The sequence below is a fragment of the Dasypus novemcinctus genome, chromosome 29 (assembly GCF_030445035.2).
Source record: "Dasypus novemcinctus isolate mDasNov1 chromosome 29, mDasNov1.1.hap2, whole genome shotgun sequence".
NCBI classification, from domain to species: domain Eukaryota; kingdom Metazoa; phylum Chordata; class Mammalia; order Cingulata; family Dasypodidae; genus Dasypus; species Dasypus novemcinctus.
Window position 1 is genome coordinate 13,518,295 of NC_080701.1, and position 15,026 is coordinate 13,533,320.

The 15,026-nt window shown below is 39.7% G+C and overlaps 1 protein-coding gene across 7 annotated transcripts in view; it reads left to right on the forward strand.

Annotated features, from left to right (window-relative positions):
- Positions 1–15,026, forward strand: part of WRN (WRN RecQ like helicase) — a 186,284-nt gene that overhangs the window by 2,134 nt on the left and 169,124 nt on the right. The window lies entirely within an intron of this gene.

Below are 15,026 nucleotides of genomic sequence, written 5' to 3' on the forward strand. Positions count from 1 at the left end.
ATTTAACAAATATTTATTAAACATTGCTCTATGCGCCGAGGATACCAACAGTGGGGGGGAAAACCAGACAAAATCTCTCAGTGAAGGGAGAGTCAAATACATTGTGTCCGAAGGTGAAAATCCACAGGAAAGAGGGTAAAGAGTGTGGCTTGGAAATGGGGAATGGCAATTTTACAATAGGGTGGTGAGGAAACCTTCACTGAGGAAGGTGAGTTTTGAGGAAAAACTGAAGGAAGTGAGGGAGCTAGTGTTGCTGACTGGGCTTTCAGGTCCTTGGCCACATCCTGAGAACGAATTCAAGGACGCACCAAGTTTAAGCAAGCAAGCCAAGAGTTTAATGTAAAGTGAGAGTGCACGAGACTAGGGGTGTGGGCATGCTAAGAGGGAGACGGCCTCCCGAGTTAGGGATGCAGCTTTATTAAGGCTGGCTTCCTAGTAAAGGAAGGCTTGTAGTTTGCAACCTTCTCATTGATTCCGTTGTATGCAAAGGTCGATTGGAAATGCTACATTCTCATCGGTTTTGTTTGCCTGCCTGAGTGGCCCGTCAGGGGAGGGGGTTCAATGAGCTACTAATCTGTTGTTTTCAGGCACCCGGCCCTGGGTGGTTGCTTCCTCCCTTGTTGGTTGGACTTTTCCGCTGTTGTTGGTATCTTTGTTGAAGGCACAGGTACAGGTGGGCAACCGTGAGCAGGAGGTTCACCTAGGACTGCCTATTCTATCTGTTGCCTGAGTGCTTCCCCTTGCACCTTTTCCTTCTAGCCTGCCTCTCTAGACTTAGGGCTCTCTGGGGGAAAAGCAAGGGCACAAGCCCTGAAGGATCCTGGGAGGCCAGGGGGCAGAGCTGAGTGAGATAAGAGGGGAAGGATAGTAGGTGATGGGGTAGAGGAAAAGATAAGGGACAGATTGTGTGTAAGATCTTGTAGGCCATTTGGAAGATTTCGGCTTTGACTCTGAGGCAACTAGCAAGCTGTTGGAGAGTTTTGTCAGAGAAACGACATGATCTCAATTACCTGTTTAACAGAACTGCTGGGGCTGTAGGAGTAAACAAATGAGAGGAAATGGTGCCTCTTACCAGGATTGCAGCATTGGAAGTGATGAGATGGGGTATGATTTGGACTTTATTTCGAAGATAGAGCCAATGGTATTTGCTGATGAATTGGACATGGACTGTGAAAGGAGAGGAGTCAGGATTACTCCAAGGGTTTTGGACTGAACATTTATCAGAATGGAGGTGCACGTACTGACATGAGAAATTGTAGCACTTCTGGGGAACTTTATACCTATTGATTGTAACATGCTCAGTAAGTACTCAAGTACCTAGTAAATAATTAAATATAGACATTTGAAGTTCAGAGGAGTGGTCTAAGCTATTGATATAAATTTGGAAGTCATCAGTGCACTATCAATTTGATGCTTTTAGAGTCGTCAGACTACATATGATGTCCAAGGAAGTGAAAGTAGATGGAGAAGAGAACAAATCTGTAAACTGAATCTGGAAGCATTGTGATGTTTAGAATTTGAGGTGAGGAAGCACCAGCAAAGAGCATTGAGAAGGAACTGTTACTGACATAGATGGAGAATCAAGAGAGAAGCCTAATAAAGTCTTGTAAGGAGGGGGATGTGATTAATTATGACATATGCTGATGTACTGAGTCTGATGAGGACTGAGAGTTGGCTAGAGGATTTGGCAACACGAAGGCCATGGGTAATCTCGACAGGATCCCTTTTGGTGGAGTGCAGTGCTTATAGTGGGTTCAAGAGAGAATGGAAGATGTGAAAACAGATGCTAGTATAGATGAATCTCGAGTTTGGCTTTAAAGGGAATGTTATGAATTGAATCATGTCCCCCACAAAGATGTGTTCAAGTCCTAACCCGTAGTTCTGTGGATATGAACTCATTCATAAATAGGATCTTTGAATATCCTATTAAGATGAGGCCAAACTGAATCAGGTGGCCCTTAATCCAATATTACTGGGATTCTTATAGGCAAAGGACTTTGGACACAGAAGAGACAGATTGCTATGTGACAGAGGCAGAGACTGAGTTATGGATGGCTAGCAAGCCACCACCAGAATGCTACAAAACTTTTTAGAAAGTATGACCTGCTGGCACCTTGATTTTGGTTTTCTAGTCTCCACAACTGTGAGACATTGAATTCTTGTTAAGTCAGTAAGTCTGTGGTATTTGTTATAGTAGACCTGGCAAAACAAGAATGGGGAGAAGAAGAATGGGACAGTTATCTAGAGAGTTGATTTTTAAGATGGGAGAAATTACAGTACACTTATTACTGAAGGGAATTTTCTGGTAGTTTAGTAGAGGGAAAAATTGATGGTTTCAGGAGGGAGACCAAAAAAATTTGCTGGAGTAATTTCACTGAGCAGATGAGAGGCTTTGGAATCTAGTGCACTCATGGAAGGGTCGGATTTAGGTGCATAGAGTTCATCTGTAGTTTCGGAAGGGAAGGTAAAATATAGGGGCACAGATGCATTTATGTAAGGGTAGGAGTTTGTGGAAGTTCTTTTCTGATTACGTCTGTTTTTTTTTTTTTTTTTTTTTAAAGATTTATTTTTATTTATTTAATTCCCCTCCCCTCCCCTGGTTGTCTGTCTTCTGTGTCTATTTGCTGCGTCTCGTTTCTTTGTCCGCTTCTGTTGTCATCAGCGGCACGGGAAGTGTGGGCAGCGCCACTCCTGGGCAGGCTGCTCCCTCCTTCGCGCTGGGCGGCTCTCCTTATGGGTGCACTCCTTGCGCGTGGGGCTGCCTTACGCAGGGGACACCCCTGTGTGGCAGGGCACTCCCTGCGCGCATCAGCACTGCGCATGGGCTAGCTCCACACGGGTCAAGGAGGCCCGGGGCTTGAACCACGGACCTCCCATGTGGTAGACGGACGCCCTAACCACTGGGCCAAAGTCCGTTTCCCCCACGTCTGTTTTTTTAAAGTCAATTCTGAAGTCAAATGAGAGCGAAGACTGGGGAAGAGGTATGATAGGTTGAAGTAGAGAGGAGGTATGAAATGTCTTAGGAGGGAAGGACAGTGAATGAATTAGGGGAATGTAGCAGGATTGCTAGGCAGCACTCAGGCCCCAGTTGAGGTTGGGGTCACAAATTTAAGGTGAGACCATTCCACATGGTTGTATTTGTCACCTGCTACATTCATTCAGCTGCATAGGTACAGGTACAGAATTGACAAGAGAATTTATTTTATTCAGAATTAGACTTGCCAGGAGAGAATAATAAGGCAAGAGAGGGCCGAGAAAGTCAAGGAAGTGACTATGACCTGGTAAGGGAGGGAAGTAAGGACCACCAGAGGGTGTGAGGGGTGAAAAGGTGGTAGGATCTTTGGGTCAGTTAGGTCAGAAGATTGTTATAGTTGGCTTTCTGAAGGGAGTGAGCCTGAAAAATAGGAGGTGCTGACTGGAGAGTGGAATGCTTGGAACTGAGTTGATGGAGGGATTCGGTCATTGGAAATGGTATGTTATCCTCATGGGAATAAATGGCTGGAGCAGGGCCCAGGTAAGTTCCTTGGAGGAGGGCTGGATAGAAAACAGGGTCATCTCCCTTGGACATTATCCATCAGAAGTTGTGATTCACTGGACAAGTAGAGGGGGTAAGAAAGGTAGGATATAGATACAGGTGACTGTAAATAGTGATGGTGATGATCTAGTAACACCCAATTTGATGTATATCTAACACTGGAAAGTTAGGTGATTGCGTTACATACGGTTATCTTGCAACCTTTTTGACTAATGTGTTTTTGTAGTTGTAGGACTGTTGGGTGACTTAAGGCATCTTGTCTTAGCTTTCAGTTTGAAATCAATTCCCTTCACCGGGGGTTTGCTATAATTCAGCTACTGCAGTTTTCCTTGGCTTTCTGTGCAATCTTCCTCTTTGGCTAGACATACCTTCCGGGGTTAGCAGGCTGCTATGAATAATTTGCTGGTGAGAAGGCATACAGAGAAGTAAGTGGGAGTACTTTATGACCCAATTTCACATGTAGGAAGTAAACATTATTTGTGATAAAATGCAAATTATAGTCATACAGGAGATGGAAGAATGGGTGGCAGAGTAGAAAGGGGAGAGAGGAGAGAGAGACCCAAGCTTGTCCAAAATCAAGTGATACCACAGTGAAACTCCTTCACACATCTGGCCTCAGTCCCATTCTATTCCCTGTAAAGATGGCTATCATTGGTATGCATCCTCCTGGAACAATCTATTGTGGTTGTATACCCACAAAGTTTCATTTTGTATTTTAAAATTTAAATAATTACTAGTGACAGTTTTTCCTCTTCTACTTACACAGATCTCAGAAAATTTTTCATCTTAATATATATACTTCTCTTTTATTCTTTAATCTGTTGCTTAGTATGCCTTGTTTTGGACATGTCACTATTTATTAATTTATCCTACTGACTGCTTCCAGTAGGATAATTTATACTATTTTAAACATTTGTAATGAGAATTTTTTACATATATCATTGTGCATATATGCAAATATTTCCATAAGATAGATATAATTACTGGCTTGAAGGGTATGCAGGTTTAAATTTTTGATACCATCTTTAAAATTGTCCTTCAAAATGGCAATTCCAGTGTCTACTCTTGCAAATGCTGTATATAATTAATTGTTTTTATTTTTGCTGATAATATATATCGACATTATCGTTTGTTTTGTCAGCCACATTTATTGAATAACTTGTTCTATTTCAAAGGTTGGAATTGCCTCCTTTATCATATGTTGAATTTTTTATTTATATGGATTTGTTTTTGGATCCATTTATTTATTTTTCTGTTGTACATTTTCACACCCATTACTGTAGTTTGTACTGCTTGCTATTGTAGGGTAAGTTCCCCCTTATTGGCCTTATTTAAAAATTTTTTTGCTGTTCTTTTGCATTTTCTATACCCAATGAACTTTTTTAAAAGTGTTTTTTAAACATTATTTTTATTGGAGAAGTTTTAGGTTCAGAAAAATTATGCAGAAAATAAGGAGTTCCCATGTACCCCCCACCCCATGCAGTTTCCCCTGTTATTAACACTTTGTATTAGTGTGGTAACTTTGTTACAATTGATTAAACAATATTAGTATAAGTAGCCCACTAATGATAGCCCATAGTTTACATTAGGTTTTACTCTTTGTGTTGTATAGTCCTGTGGTTTTTAAAAATTTTATTCTTTTTACATACATACAACTTAAAATTTCCATTTAATTCACATTCAAATATATAATTCAGGGGGTTGCATTCATAATGTTGTGTTAACCTTTACCACTATCCATTACCAAAACTTTTCCATCACCACAAACTGAAACTCTGTACCAATTAAGCATTAACTCCCCATTCCCTACCCCCACCCTGGCCCCTGATAGCCTGTATTCAAGTTTCTGACTATGAATTTACTTCTAAATTCATACAATATTTGCCCTTCTGTGTCTGACTTGTTCCATTCAACATGTTGTCTTCAGTTCATCCATGTTGTTGAATGTATCAGAACTTCAGTCTTTGTAAGACAGAATAAATTTCCATTGTATATATATACCATATTTTGTTTATCCATCAGTTGATGGACACTTGGGTTGCTTCCATCTTTTGACAGTTGGAAATAATGCTGCTATGAGGATTGATGTGTAAGTATCTGCTCAAGTCCTTACTTTCAGTTCTTTTGGGTGTATACCTAGAAGTGGGAGTGCTGGGTCATATAGTAATTCTGTATTTAACTGCCTGAGGAGCTGCCAAACTGTTTTCCATAGCTGTTGCAACATTTTATATTCCCACCAAAAATGAGCAAATGTTCCTATTTTTCCACATTCTCTTCAGTACTTTTCATTTTCTATTTTTTAAATACTAGCCATTCTGGTGGGTGTAATGTGGTACCTCATGTTCATTGTGGTTTTGATTTGCATTTCCCTAATTGCTAATGATAGTAATGGCCATTTGTATATCTTCTTTGGAGAAATGTCTGTTCAGGTCTTTTCATCAGGTTTTAATTGGGCTATTTATCATTTGTTGTTGATTTGTAGGATTTCTTTATATATACTGGGTATGTTAGTCAGCCAAAGGGGTGCTGATGCAAAATACTAGAAATTGGTTGGTTTTTATAAAGGATATTTATTTGGGGTAGGAATTTATGGATACCAGGCCATAAGCATGTTACTTCCCTCACCAAAGTCTATTTTTTTTTTCACATGTTGGAGCAAGATGTCTGCTGACAGCTACAAGGGTTTAGGCTTCCTGGGTTCCTCCCTTCCAGGGTCTTGCTTCTCTCTGAGTTCAAAGTTCCTTCCTTTCCAGGGCTTGCTTCTTCCTGGGCTCAGGTTTCCTCTCTTCCTGGGGCTGGTTTCTCTTTCCTCTGTGAGTTTACTTCCTGGGGCTCCAGCTTAAGGCTTCAGCATCAAACTCCAGCATCAAAACTCTAACACCAGAAACCCTCAACTCTGTCCTTTGCCATGCCTTTTATCTGTGAGTCCCCACCCCTTGGGGTCTCAGTGCCCTAATGACGTGGCCCAATCAAAGCCCCAATCATACCTCAGTCATGCCCAGGTACAGACCAGATTATAAGCATAATCCAATATCTATTTTTGAAATTCATAACCATATCAAACTGCTACACTGGGTATTAAGCACTTCTCGGATATTGGTTTCCAAATATGTTCTCCCATTCTCACGATTGTCTATTTACTTTCATGGTGAAATCCCATTACATTTTGATGGAATGCTGTTTATCTATATTTTTCTTTTGTTGCTTTTGCTTTTGATGTAAAGTCTAAGAAACCATTGACTAACATAGACCCAGAAGATGCTCCCCTGTTTTCTTCTAGGAGTTTTACAATTTTGGTTTTTACTCTTAGGTCTTTGATCTATTTTGAATGAATTTTTGTATAAAGTGTTAGGTAGGGGTCTGTCTTCATCCCTTTGCATATGTATATCCAGTTTTCCTAGCAACATTTGTTGAAGAAACTATTTTTTTCTGCATTGAGTGGACTGGGCACCCTTGTGAAAAATCTGTTGCCTATAGATGTGAGGGTTTATTTCCGAACTCTTAATTTGATTCCATTGGTCTGTGTCTGTCCTTGTGCCAGTACCATGCTGTCTTGATTACTGTAGCTTTGTAGTAAGTTTTAAAGTTGGGAAGCATGAGTCCTCCAACTTTGTTCTTTTTTTTTTTTGTAGATGTTTTTGATTATGTGGTGCCCCTTACCTTGTATAGATTTAAAAAAATTTTTTATTATCTTTTTTTTAAGATACATAGATCATACAAAATGTTACATTAAAAAATATAAGAGATTCCCATATGTCCCACTCCCCCCAACCACTCTTCCCACATCAACAACCTCTTTCATCAGTGTGGCATTTGATAAATACATTTTGGAGCACTGCTGCTCAGCATGGATTATAATTTACATTGTAGTTTATACTCTCTCCTAGTCCATTCAGTGGGTTATGGCTTTTCCATTTTTGATGGTTGGCTTTTCCATTTCAGCAAAGAAGACTGTTAGAATTTTTATTGTGATTGTGTCAAATCTGTAAATTGTTTTCGGTAGATTGACATCTTAATATTTAGTTTTCCAGTACAAGAACACAGAATGTCCTTCCATTTGGTTAGGTCTTTTTAAAAATTTTTTCAGCAATGTTTTGCAATATTTTGTGTACAAATCCTTTACATTCTTGGGTTAGATTTATTCCTAGGTATTTGATTATTTTAGTTGCTATTGTAAAAGGAAATTTTTTCTTGATTTCCTCTTCTGAGTTTCATTACTAGTGTATAGAAACTACTGATTTTTGCATGTTGGTCTTATACTCTGCCACTTTGCTGAATTTGTTTATTAGCCCTAGTAGCTTTGTTGTGTGTCGCTGAGCGGGAGGGTTGCGACCTCGCTCAGGCCCAAGAGTCGGGGGGGCTTGCTCCTGCCGAACCGCCGGCGGGGGCACTCCGAGAAGGAGCACCGGAGTTCTCCAGGCGTGGGGGACACGCGGTTGAGAAAAAACCACGGAGACCGCCTGAGCGCAGGAACAGGTCTGCTTTATTGCGGAAGTACACTTGGTTATATAGGGTTGGGTAAAGGGAGGGGTAGGAGCTAGGACGGGTAGCTACGGGGCGGTAGTGGATAGGGGGAAGTGGGCGGGTGGCTATGAGGTAAGCGGTAGCTAAGGAAGGAGGCAGATTATGAGTTGGCAATGTGGTCGGGACTGGCGGGGAAGACAGCAACGGCTGGAAGGGGAAGATAACAACAGCGGGGAGGAGGGGTGGAGGGAGGCAGTAACAGTTGTGGACTTTTCAGGATTTTCTATGTGTAGGTGTATTGGGAAAAAATTTAGTGAGTACTGTTCAAACCTAAAAGTGAAAATATCATGCAGGAAGCTTTATCAGCACACCAATGCCTTACTGGTCAGCACTTTTCATATTTCAGGAGCAGTGATGAGAACTAGAACAGTGGGCACATTGGGCACTTTCCTTTTTTTTTTTATATCCCCCCTTGTGGTTTGCTTGCTGTCTGCTCTGTGTCCATTTGCTGTGCGTTCTTCTATGTCTGTGTTTATTTATCTATTCATTTCCCCTCCCCCCCTTGTGGCTTGCTTGCTGTCCATTTGCTGCGTGCTCTTTTGGGTTTTTTTTCTTGTCTCCCTTTTTTTTGTGGCGTCACCTTGCTGAGTCAGCTCTTTGTGGCACTTGTGGACTGGGCGACCCTCCACATCATCTGAAGATTGGGCGGTGCTCTGTGCTGTGCGGGCAAGTCTGCCTTCACAAGGAGGCCCTGGGACGCAAACCCAGGGCCTCCTGTATGATAGATGGGAGCCCAGCTGATTGAGACACAGCTGCTTCCCATTGGGCATGTTTTATAATAAATAAGAATAGATATGGTGCATTCCGGGGAGTATGGTGGTCTCCCTGGGAAGATTGGCCACTTTCTCAGGGAACTGACACATAAACCTTGGAAAGTATTGCCGAGGGAGCGTTGTGTTCCTTCCTCGGAAAGCGGGCCACTTCCCCAGGAATTGACGCAGTACTTGCAAGTTGGCATCTGTAGTATCAAGTTCGTTGCTTATGAACTCAGTAAAAGGTACAGTCTCTGGTCAGGCCAGTTGAAGTCCCATCCTGGGAAAGGGTGCTCTGCACAAGTGTCGTTTTCAATCAAGACTCGGTATTGGCTGCTGATTTGGGGTTTTCCAGCGGTGAGCTAGATGTTGGTGTGTTTTCATGTAAGACTGTTCCATTTTTCTGTTATTTTGTGAGTCTGATTAATATTGATTTAGTCTTTTCACTGATTATGGTATTTTTGTTTCTCAGTCTAATTGTCAGGATAGACTTATTAAACTAGATATGCATATATATATTTATTTTGCATCCAATCAGGACTCTGGCTCGAGGTGGGCTAGGTATGTCAGTGTGTCCCCCGGTTTGGTGAGCTTGTGAATGTATGTATGCATATTGTGAGGGATTGGACTCCTGTTTATAGACAATCCTTTTTTGTATTCTTTCAATTAACACAGGTTCACTATATATATATGAGTGTGTGTGTATATATATTTATATATATTTATATGGCATCCAATTGGGACTCTGGCCGGAGGTGGGCCAGGTATGTCGGTGTGTCCCCTGGTTTGGTGAGCTTACATCTATAGTATATATATATTGTAAAAATTATGATACAGCGGTTGGGCCCCTGTTTGTAGATAATCCTTTGCCTATTTTATATTCTCCCAGTTATTAACAGAAGTTTAATAAATATGAAGTTTAATAAAATAAATAAATATGTCTGTGTATTGCTTTCTTATGCTTGAGTTGAGTTATATCAATCTCTCTCTATATATACATATATATAGCAAAGCATTAGCAAAGCATTTTGTCTAGCAAAACAGTAGGATCATGTCATCTGTAAATAGTGGAAGTTTTACTTCTTCCTTTCCAATTTGGATGCCTTTTATTTCTTTTTCTTGCCTAATTGTGCTGGCTAGAAATTCCAGTACAGAGTTGAATAACAGTGGTGACAGTGGGCATCTTGTCTTATTCCTGATCTTAGAGGGAAAGCTGTCACTCTTTCACCATTGAGTATGATGTTAGCTGTGTGATTTTCATATATGCTCTTCACTATATTGAGGAGGTTTCCTTTTATTCCTAATTCTCTTTGTGCTTGATCAGGAAGGGTGCTGGGTTTTGTCATATGCCTTTTCTGCATCAATTGAATTGCCAAAGTCGTTTTTGCCCTTTGTTCTTTCAGTGTGGTATATTATATTAATTGATTTTCTTATGTTGACCCACCCCTGCATACCTGGGATAAATCCCCCTTTATCACAGTATATAATTCTTTTAATGTGCTTCAGGATTCAGTTTGCTAGTATTTTGTTGAGAATTTTTAAATTTTTTTTTAAGAGACACTGGGGATTGAACCTGGGACTTTGTACATGGCATGCAGGCACTGAACCCAACTGAGCTATACCTACTCCCCACTTTTGAGAATTTTTACATCTATTTTCATAAGAGATACTGCTTTGTAATTTTCTTTTCTCATGGTATCTCTAACTTGCTTTGATGTTAGGTTGATATTGGCTATGTAGAATGAGTAATGAAGTGTTTCCTCCTCTTTAATATTTTAGCAGTATTTGAGCAGAATTAGTGTTAATTCTTCTTGGGATTTTGGTAAAATTTATCAGTGAAGCTATTTGGTGGTCCTGGACTTTACTTTGTTGGGCGGTTTTTGATTACTGATTAAATCTCTTTACTTGTTAGTGGTCTGTTGGGATCTGTAATTATTCTAGAGTCAGTGTAGGTAGTTTGTGTGCTTCTGAGAATTTTTCCATTTCATTTGTTGGCATACTGTTGTTCACAGTATCTTCTTATACTCCTTTTTTAATTCTGTGAGGTTGGTAGTAATGTTCCTCTTTTCATTTCTGATTTCTGATTGCATTTTCTCTTCCCAGTGAACTTTAATATAAACGTGTGCTTCTGTGAAAAATCTTGTTGAAGTTTTTCTTTTATTGTTTCTAGAAGGTGTTAATTTAATTAATAAGTTAATAAATAATAAATTTAGACATTCAGGTACTTTGTATGCTTCAGGTGTTTTTGATGGTTTAGTAAAATTTTATAGTTTTCTTTATAAATGAGTCTTATGTATTTTATATTAGTCTTATTCCTGGAGAGGTTGTAGGTATTGCTGTTATTTAGTTTGAATTCTTTTTTTTTTAATTAAAAAAATTATTGACATATATCATTCATACATGAACCTACATAAACAAAAAGTGTATAGTAAAAGTTGTGAACTTACAACAACAGAGTTTGAATTCTTTATTTTTTTGGTTCCAGGGCCTTGTATGGGGAAGCCAGCACTTAGCCACTGAGTCACAATTGACTCCCCTGAGTTGATTCCTCCTCCCAATTTGTTATGCTTGTTGTTGTTTTTTTTTTTTTTTCAGGAGGCACTGGAAACCGAACCTGGAATCTCCCATGTGGGACACGGGTGCTCAACTGCTTGAGCCACATCTGCTCCCCTGGATTCTTTTTATAAATTTTTTTTTTTCTGTTTGATTTTTGATGACATGTATAAAAATGCTTACTTTGCATATGCCAATCCTAAATCCAGTACCTCAAGTGTGTTTGTCTCTATTAAAGAAATATATAAATTACTAGCCTCAAAGATAGTCAAGTTTATCCCTTATAAAAGCTGGTTAGTAATAGCAGTCTGCCTCATTTAAAGGTTATTTTATTTCCTTCCTTGCTAAAATGCTTAATAGGAATGACGATTAAGAAACAAGATGGAGGGAAGCAGATGTGCCTCAAGTGATAGAGCTTCTGCCTACCATATGGAAGGACCTGGGTTTGATCCCTGGGGCCTCCTGGTGAAAAAAAAAAGAAGAGAAAGTGTGCCTGTGTGGCGAGCCAGTACCCACATGAGTGCCTGGGTGGTGGGTGCAAGTACCAGCGTGGTTAGCCAGTGTTTGTGTGAGTGCTCATGTGGTGAGCCAGTACCCATGCACGTGAGTCATGCAGCACGATGATGATGCATTGAAAGAGGGGGAGAGACAAGGTGAAGTGCAACAGAAACCAGGAACTGAGGTGGTGCAATTGACAGGGAACCTCTCTCCACATCAGGGGTCTCCAGGATCGAATCCTTATGAATCCTAGTGGAGAGAAAATGAGAAGACAACATAGACAACAAAAACAGCAGGTTGGGAGGAAGGGAAGGGGAAAAATAAATAAATAAATCTTAAAAAAAAAAGAAAATGTTTTGTGAACAATTCTCTTCATGGGGAAATAAGAAATGAGAATAATTTCATGCTTTCCAAAAATGAATATAACAGTGGCCTTCCCTCCTGAGCCTACTTTCAAGCTTTGTATGTCTGTGACTCCAGTGTTTTTCTCAGCATATTTATGATGCCTTCCATTTGTCTGATAGTCTAGCTCTTCAGGGAAGGGCAGAGGTCCCCCCTTACTTTTAGCTCTCTCTGAGGCTGGGATGATGGCACTGCAGAATCTTCCTACTCTGTGGTGGGATTAATAGAAACCTTCAGGAAAAATATCAAAACCCTTGTCACTCCTCCTGGAAGTTTTTGATAAGAACTATGAAGCACTCTTTGTAGACATCACATATTGGCACCTGATATGCTTTTGCTGTTCATTCATGATGCTGAGGCATTGAAGTACCATGGTAAAATAACTTTTTTTCCTTCTGGGAGTTTCACAATCATAAAATTGTTGATTTTTCCTCTTATTTATATTATATAAACTGACCTTTCCTGAGCAGACTCTGTTTGTTGTTCTTATTAAAGATTTGCATTGGGTAAATTAATCGTTGCTTACAGAATTGTGTATTAATTTTCTGGTCTTTTTCACCTTGTCTTCAATTTCATCTTTTCTTTTTCTTCCGTCACTTTAATTTGTCTAATTGAGAATTGTTTAAGTTTCCACTACTGATGCTGAATTTCAGCCCAGTGCACCCTAAAGTTAAACATCACTCCTATTTAATTTATAATTATCTGTTAAATTGCTACTGAAATGATAGTTTGACTCTTATTCTGATTAAAAAGATATTTTGAAGCTTTCTATTTATGAAGTTATGAAACTTGTTATATGCTTTCTTGTGACTGTTTTATCTTTGTAATTTACTTTTATTTCAGATAAGAGTTTAAAGAAGGGAAAAGATTGTGATTGTTTGTTTTGTATTTCTTTTTGGCTAGGCTACTTTACCCAGGTAGTTAGTCAAACAGTACGTTAACATATACAGTCTGTTGAATTTAAGTAAAGGAGATTACCCTTGAAAATGTGGGTGGGCCTTATCCATCAGTTGAAGTACTTAAGACCCAAAACTGAGGTTCCAAGAAAGGAAAAACTTCTGTCTCATGATTGCACATACAAATCCTGGCTGAATTTCTAGACTGCTGACTTGCCGTACAGATTTTGTGTTCAAGACTAGAACATCAGTTTTTGTCTGGGTTTCTAGCTTGATAGCCTGCCTTATGAAATTTGGATCTGCTAGCCCCACAGTTGTGTGAGCCAGTTTCGTAAAATCTCTTTATACACACACAGAGGCACACATGTGCACACACATACCTATGTATGTATATATAGGTATATACATATTCATGTATACGTACATGTGTATATAAACATATATCCAATTGGTTTTGTTTCTCTATGGAACCCTGACTAAATAAGGTTTGGTTACATAATTTTATTTTCTATTAAATATGTATAGTAGTTAGAATGCAGGTACAGAAAACTTGGTTCAAACAGGCTTTAAAAAAATATTTCTTTTTTCTTTTTTAGAGATTTATTTTATTTATTCCTCCCACCCCCTCATTGTTTGCACTTGCTGTCTACTGTCTGTGTCCATTTACCATGTGTGAGAAAGAAATCTCTTTCTGGAAGAAAAAAAGGCTCACCCGATTGTGGAGAAGAAAAGAATTTATTCTCAATCTTGCAAGAAGGGGGCACAACCAGAAAATGTGGCTGGTGCCCCGAACAAAGAAAAATGACACAATTTATATTTATAGCACAGAAGCCCTTCCTCTGTTTCTCCATAGATTGGATACTTCAGAGGGTACAGCCTATCTGAGAGATCTAACTTTCCCACGCAAGTTTCCCAGTTTTTGATTAACTGCTTCCCCCATCATATTCCAACTATTTTAGCTTTTACCTGCTCCTTTTGCCAAATAAGGTGTGGAATTTAGTGTTGAATTGGTATTGACTTAGCTCTTTCTTTTGCATCCTTTTTACTGGCTATAGGACTGGCTTAAGCTGGTTTCCTTTGTTCCTGCTTAACCCAGGAGTGGGAGACTGAGGCAGTAGGCTCACAGGGTACATTAGTTAATATTTTTTTCCTTTATGTGAAAACTAAACTAATCTCCATTTCTTACACTGTGTGCTCTGTCTCTGCTTGTCTTCTGTTTAGGAGGCACCAGGAACCGAACTTGGGACCTCTCATGTGGGAGAGAGGTGCTTAATTGCTTGAGCCACCTCTGCTCCCTGCTTTGTTGCCTTTTTATTGTGTTTCCTCTTTGTGCCTCCTTTGTTCCATCAGCTCGCTGCACCAGCCCATTGTGCCAGCTTGCTGTCTTGCTTGTCTTCTCTGGGAGGCACCGTGAACTGAACCCGGGGCCTCCCATATGGTAGGTGGAAGCTCAATAGCTTGAGCCACATCTGCTTCCCAAGAAAATTTCTTATTAAAATGTAACTTGAAGGCATAGGTGATTGGCTTAGTCCAGTGAAAGTGCCATTCTCAGAAATCCAACTAGAAACCTCCACTTGTGTCTCATTGGTCTGAATTAAGTCATATATTTTATTCTTAAAGCAAACTCTATGGCCAGATTTGAATTTCTACATCATTATTGTGGCAAAGTGAATGGAATTACTTGTAGATCAATTGAATTTACAGTGGGAGCTTCCCTGAAGCACATTCACTTTGTGGGTGACTTGGCCTTATCTGAATCAAATATATGGTACTGTAAAAAAAGGTGCATAGTTGAATGGAAACTGTGTCAGCAACCATTAACATCCGCTTGATAATGAATCCTCTAAAATTTCCTCTCAGACCATT